Raw genomic sequence first — 6,536 nt, 5'->3', positions numbered from 1 at the left:
TATCTGTGCAAAGCAGGTGCAAAACTGGGTCAGAACAGGAGCATTTAATGGCCACTCTGTACAGAGGTAAAGGATGTCACATGCTGCAAGGCAGGAGAAAGTCAAGCCCCTGTGGCCTGTAAGATACCGTGGGACTGACACCAGCTCTGTGCTATGCTTGAGTAAGTTCAAGCGTTTAATGACTTTTCCCTTGTTTTTGTCTATTACAGGCGCTGAAGGAGATGACAGTGCAAGAAGTGAGAGACATTTCAAAAATGTTCTTGTCTAAAGTTATGATGATTTATTTTTTGTATTGTGGCAGCTCTAGAAGCCCTTAGACCGAGATCAGGGCCCAGTTTCTAGTGAGGGTTTATTTAATTATATGGCACTGTGTCCAGCCTGTTCTTTGTGGCCTGCTCCAGCAGAGCAGAGATCAGCTGAGTGATGCCTTTTGACTCTTTTCAGGCCTGCCAGGACTGGGCAAAGGAGTGCAAGAGAGAGGGAAGAGCATAGAGAGGGCAGGCCCCATTGCAGAACCTCTGTGCTGTCTGTGTACGCTCAGACTGTGGACCTGGCTCCTGTCGGGCCTAACTTTCAAATTGCTTAATTTCAGCCACAGGATTTTTGAAAACAGGCACCATTTCAGAAAGCAGAAAAGCAGCTGTCTGCAGGCTCCACTGCCAGTGGGTTAAAGACTCTTTGAAAGTTTGGCCCCATTTAGGTAAGGATTGAAAAAGCAAAAACAGGGGATTGGGAATAGCACAGAGAGCCTTTCACCCCTAGGCCACTGACTCCAAGCCATCCCAGGACCCTTGTAGTTCAGACACATTACCATGATGGCAATTCTGGTGGAGGGGCTGCCCTGGAAGGCTGGGCAGGTGACAATCCTTCCCCTGTGTTCTGTCAGGATTGCAGGGCAGAGAGAAGCTGCCCTTCTCAGAGCAGTCTCACTCTCGGGCTCTGGAACTGGACCTCTTGTGTGAGGCAGACCTGACCGGGGACTGACAATGAACAGAACTGTGAGCAAAGTGTATTGAACGCCTTCTCCTAAGGATGACGTGGAAAAATAGGCAGGTTTGCTGTGGAGGAATGACCATGTTACCAACGACCTGATATCTCGGGCTGTGGAGAAGGTGCTACATTTGACACCCTTTTGGCAAGAGGGAGCACAAAGAGTGAGGCCTTAACTTGAGGCCTCCTCCGTTGACATCAGTGACAAAACTCCCATTGACTTCAGTGGGAACAAAACTGGTTCCTTGATGAGCATCTTACCTTGGACAAGGTGACAGTCAGTTGTTTCTTGTGTGGAACACAATGCACCTGTGCTTCATTATGTGCACCGGTTTGTTTTCAGGTGCAATTCAAGAGATTGTTTTTGACTGATAAAGCATTAAGGCCCTTACCCTCAAAGATATTTAGGTGCCTAACTTTCATGGGAGTTAGGTGTAGAGGTCTGCTCAGGCCTCATTTTAAAGCCTGACTCATATCTGAACCCGAGATGAGCACAGCCAACCTGAACCTGACTTGGCCAGTCCTATTCAGACCAGATGCAACCCAAACTTGATACCTGTAGTCAGGCCCTGTTGGATAGCAAGGCTCTCGTTAAGCACCTAAATATCTTAGAGGATCTGAGCCTAAATGCTTTGAGTCCTGGATACCTTTGAAACCTCCATTCTCCTCAGGTGATACCATAGCAACTGAAAACACTTGAGTTAATAGCCCCTTGATTTTAAAAAAAAAAAGGCCTTTATCACTGGAACTTAGACTGACCCCACTTATTTCAACAGACACCATGTATGATGTTCAGGGAATGCTGCAGGTTGAGCTATTCACTGAGGTGCCTGAGGAGTATATACCTGGGGGCTGAAAGTTCTTATCCCTGACAGTCTGGAAAGGTGAGTTTCCAGCTGATCACACTTTATTTTGTACGTTTTGGGAGGGAAAGGTTTATTGCACATGTGCCTAGAGCAGGGGTGGCTAAATTCTGGCTTGCAAGCCACTTGCGACTCTTTTACTGTTAAAGTGCAGCTTATGGAGCCCCCCAAATTCTCCACTTACCAGACTGAGAGCAGGGAGCTCGGGGCTTCTGCCCTGCAACAGGACATTTGTTACCAGATTTGCCCATTACTTTGGGATAGGCTCATTTATTCGGGTTACTTCTCTGGGGAAGGGGATTCTGTAATTCTATTAATGTACTGCTTGTGTCACTTGTGTGTTCATATGGAGCCCTACTTCTCCCTTCCCGCAAGTCCCCTCCCAATGGAGCTATCCTGCAGGACCTAGGTTCCCTAGGGCTGGGTTTCTCCAGCTCCAAAACCAGATGAGCACGCACCCACCCACACATACATTAACAGAGCAAGTCTGAGCAGACCGGGTCAATCAGCACTGTCAAGCTGACCCCTTATATGTCCCTGGACTCACTGGGCTGGACGAAGCAGCACTTTCAAGCTGACTGTCCTCATATGCCCCTGGGCTCCATGGACTGGGTCAAGCAGCACTTTCAAGCTGTTACCTTTATGCTTCCCAGATTCAGCACATCCCTGTCCCCACCTTCACAACACAATTGTACTGGCAGTAACCTGCTTGATGAGCAAACCCCACAGTATTTTGGGCACTGCAGGGATCTTTAGCTTAGGTAAAAGAAGCGTTGCTGCAGAGTGAATGGGGGAAGCTAAAAACACAAAAGAGTAAGGTTCAGCCAGAGAGAGAGAAGCACCCAGCTTAACCATACAAGTTATTTATTGAATACAGGTGATAACTACGTAAGGAGGGCTAAACCAACATAACATACATTATTAAAGGTTAATACCTAAGGTAGAAAGGAAAAATGAAAAGAGAAAGAGAGAAAGGAAGGGGATCTCACCACTCCCTGAAGCTTGAACTGGTTGGGGTTCCCAGATGATGCTGGTAGCGGAGGGTCCTGAGGGCAGGAGGCAGGCAGAGTCCCCAGCACGATCAGTCAGGAGGGTAGGGAGTCCCCGTGGAACTGGTGCAGAGTTTGGATCTGAGCATCAGAACGCTGACTGGAGGGTGAGTAGGGATTTTTGTAGAGAAAATACAATTGTTCAAGGGAGAACAATAGATTTGTTTATAGGTGAGGCTGATAACTCAAGGGTTTTCTTTAGACTAGACAAAAGAAGCTGATCACTCTTGGCTATGGGTGGTGTTTTCTTCCAGGAAGCTCACAATGCAACTAGGCGGCTTTATTATTTGGATATCAATTAAGGATTCATTACTAGAATTGGTCTGATAATTGCTGAGCTGGGTGCATGCAGGCCTAGGTTCTGTAGCATCTGGAGCAGAGATTCCCATGATGCAGTACTTCCCTGCTTTTTCTAGTCCCAGAATTCAGTGTGGTTCTTGGTTCTCCATTCTGTATGCAAATTGAGATGTCTTCCTGTTCCATCTTTCATGCAGATGAGGCTAGGGGAGTTGTCTCTGCTCTCCATTCTGTATGCTAATGGAGATGTCTTAATCTTGTCACCCTTGTCAGGAGGGGTCTAGGTGTGTCTCCCAACGCCCTTCACTGCTCTCTGCAAGTTCTTTTCTCTGATGGGTTTTGGTTTAAGCAGAGGCTGAGGAGTGGCGGGGGGGAGTCTTTCATGAGTCAGGCTGGATACTGCACCCTGGTTCCCCAAGAACACAGAGGTGTCTGGTATCATAGTGGGGCTAGGGCTTGCCCAGCAGGGAGAGTAGGTCTTGGGGCTTCAACCTCATGGGCCATGCCTGCTGGGGCTCAGGGTTTCAGCAGGAGCAGGGTTGAAGCACCGAGCCAAGACAGGTGCCTCCCATGGGGCTGAAGTCTCAACACCTTCCTCCCCACAGGGCTGAAGCCCCAAGCCCCAACAGGCACACTCCGATCTTGAACTTCTGAAGATTGTTGTATGCTGCTCGAAGGGTCAGAAAGTTTGGCCACCCTTGGCCTAGAGCCTAGAATAAAGTGCATTTTCTAAACTGAAGTAGATAAATATAAATAAGAGAGATGGGCCTTAACCGGAACCCAGGCTCCAAACCCCTTTATGGACTACGGATCTACATAACTGGAGTCCTCCTCCTCCAATCTCTTCATTACATTTTACTGCAGGGGGAAGGTTGTTTTGCTTGTGATGCAGAAATACAGAGTCTAAATGCCTTGGAAGTTCCTTAGATACTGTACATGCAATTCAATTCGGTGACACTTCAGTGGCAAGACAAGCTTCATGAGTGCTGCCCAAGTATGAAAGAGCCAGACCCCTCAGGTAGCTGTCTGGGCTGCCCAGGATGGGCCTGCACACTGTCTGGTGTATGGTCTTCTGTGAATTACTGCTCTAGTGACAGGTTGCCCTGTAGTGATGCCATCTCTCTCCTTTTTTGCAAGGCTGGGCTATTCTCTTTATGGGTGTATCCGATAGAGCAGTCTGTAAGTTCAGATAATACGGTGAGGGACACAGTATCAGAATTAGACAGAACAGGTTTCCCTCCTTATGTCTGTGGTGAAAATTCATTCCTGATCATCTGGGGACATATATTTCTCACCCTCCCTTTTACACCGTTAATTTTCTGGTCCTTGCTAAAGTTCAGTAGCTTTAGGCTCTGGTGTGACAGGCCTGTGTAGGGATCTGTAGCTGTTTAGCTTGTGTGAGATTTGTCCTTCTCAGCGACTCATCTCTGGCTGTTGAAATGCAGCCAGATTTTCAAACGTGGTCACAGACTGACCCAGGGGCGGCTTGCAGAAATGTAGGCCGCAATCTCTTCAACATTCTTCAGTGTTCGTCTGTGCGTTTGGTAATTTGCAGACAATCCCTTAGCTGGGTAGGCTGGAGGCGGGGGCGATTTGTAGGGCGGGATGGTTTGCTCTGCATTATTGCAGAAGGGAGGAGCTGAGGGGGAAGAGTCCTGAGGGCTCCCTGCGGCCGATTATTTGCAGCAAAGGGGTTGTGGCCCTTTTCTGCTCATCTAAAAATGGGAAGCAGCTCTGATGGCCATGGGTCCCCGGGGGAGGGGTGGGAAATCATTGCACAGCGCGGATCATTGCACACATACAAAACCACCACGGCGGGGAGAGAAAGGGGAGCTGGTCTCCTCTGGCCTGGGGTTTCTGTTGCTGTTGCTATAAAGGGAGGAGCCCTTTATATTTGCAGCTGGTACTTTGCAGACTGTCCCTGCGTGGGTTTGTTGTGGTGCCCCGCCAGGGTGTTTGCATAGCCTGATGTAGTTAATCCAGGTTCCAGGGCCGGTTAGCTGGGGAGTGCTGCTGATCCGGGAGGGAGGAGCAGAGAGATGATGTGCCTCCCTTGTGCAGCTGGTAGTTCGCAGACGGTCCCTTAGCAGGTGGGACTGGCTTTCTGCTGCTGTTGGTGGTGAGAAGGACTGAGATCTCAGCTGCCCTCTTGCAGGTAGGGAACATCATCTTTTCATCTCTCCCCTCAGCCTGAGGAAAGGGGGACGATCAGCAGCAGCCATTCAATGCATGAGTAGAGAGAGGATTTCAAAGGAGCAGCTCCAAAGGGCAGGCTGCCTTTAATTGATCCCACTGTTTCCTGGGGTAGTGGCTGGAATATGCAATATTATAATTTCTTGCCCAAGGAGAGGTGAGAGAGATCTGGACTAGGAAAAGTGGAGGCGACTGAGGGAGAGGATATTGTTTCATTTGGAGCGGGGATGTTCCCTTTGCTCAGTGGATGTGTTTTCTCCTATGCGTGTTGTTTTTAGCTCCTACACAATTAGTGGAGAAAACGGGCCAAAATTGGGCTCAGACTATTAGATCATGCGGAACAGAATCTGATATCTCATTCCATGGCAGCCTGCACAGGGTCAGAAGGACCTGGTGGAACAAGGTGCATTTAAAACAAAAAATCAAGCCTTAACAAAAGGAAAAAGAGAGGGAGGGAGAATCTGTGTATGTCCCCTAACGTTTGATTGGAAGATCGTGACTGTAGGTGGGGAAGCATCCCTGTGGAACTTTCGGTGTTGGAAAGGGGCTGGAATTCTTTTCAGCTGGGTAAGTTAGGTAGAAAAACCCCAAAGTGCTGACAGAACACATTAATTTCTCCTGCTAAAGCCCTCTCTGTACAATGTGGTTGTGGCTGTCATTTATACACATACCCATTAATGAGTTTATGGAAGGCACTCTGATGGCAACTTCTGTGACTTCTTACTACTCCTTATCCTAGTGCCATGTTTACCACTCCAAGAAAGCGGGGGTGTATCCGGGATGCAGATCGTTATAGAGGTTGGGGTGATTTTTGCATAATTACACTCTTATCTCTACTTTTCTTTTCCATAGAGTGGTGATGATAATAGTAATACTGATAGAGCTTTTCAGCCAGAGATTCCAAAGCACTTACTAAAGGCAGGTGAGCAATGTTTTTGCAGATGTAAAAACTGAGGCATAGCCCTGTGAAGGGACTTCTCTGAAATCACACAATAAGTCAATGATAGAGCCGGGAATAGCACTCCATTCTCTTGACTCCCAATCTGAGTCCCTGTACACTGAAGTGTGCTGCCTCCTTTCCTTGATGGGAGATAAAATATCAAGCTGCCTTCACTGTATCATTCCATGGCTTGTTGTCAGTTTC

At 48.1% G+C, this 6,536-nt stretch overlaps 1 protein-coding gene across 6 annotated transcripts in view; it reads left to right on the top strand.

Moving 5' to 3' along the window:
* The first annotated feature begins 209 nt into the window (after nucleotides 1-209).
* TMEM63C (transmembrane protein 63C) overlaps nucleotides 210-6,536 on the top strand; it is a 73,929-nt gene continuing 67,602 nt past the window's right edge. For 2 of the 6 annotated variants that reach the window (XM_030559052.1, XM_030559049.1), the window contains exon 1: nucleotides 5,027-5,354. The gene's annotated coding sequence lies outside the window, so the exon portion shown is untranslated. Of the gene's footprint in view, nucleotides 237-5,025; nucleotides 5,355-5,905; nucleotides 5,960-6,244; nucleotides 6,315-6,536 lie in introns of those variants that run through there. The other 4 variants (XM_030559051.1, XM_030559053.1, XM_030559056.1 and 1 more) reach the window with 4 other exon arrangements.

Source organism: Gopherus evgoodei, chromosome 4 (assembly GCF_007399415.2).
Source record: "Gopherus evgoodei ecotype Sinaloan lineage chromosome 4, rGopEvg1_v1.p, whole genome shotgun sequence".
In the NCBI taxonomy this organism is placed as follows: domain Eukaryota; kingdom Metazoa; phylum Chordata; order Testudines; family Testudinidae; genus Gopherus; species Gopherus evgoodei.
Note: the sequence above shows the minus strand (reverse complement) of the source record. Positions and strands in the feature narration are given on the sequence as shown.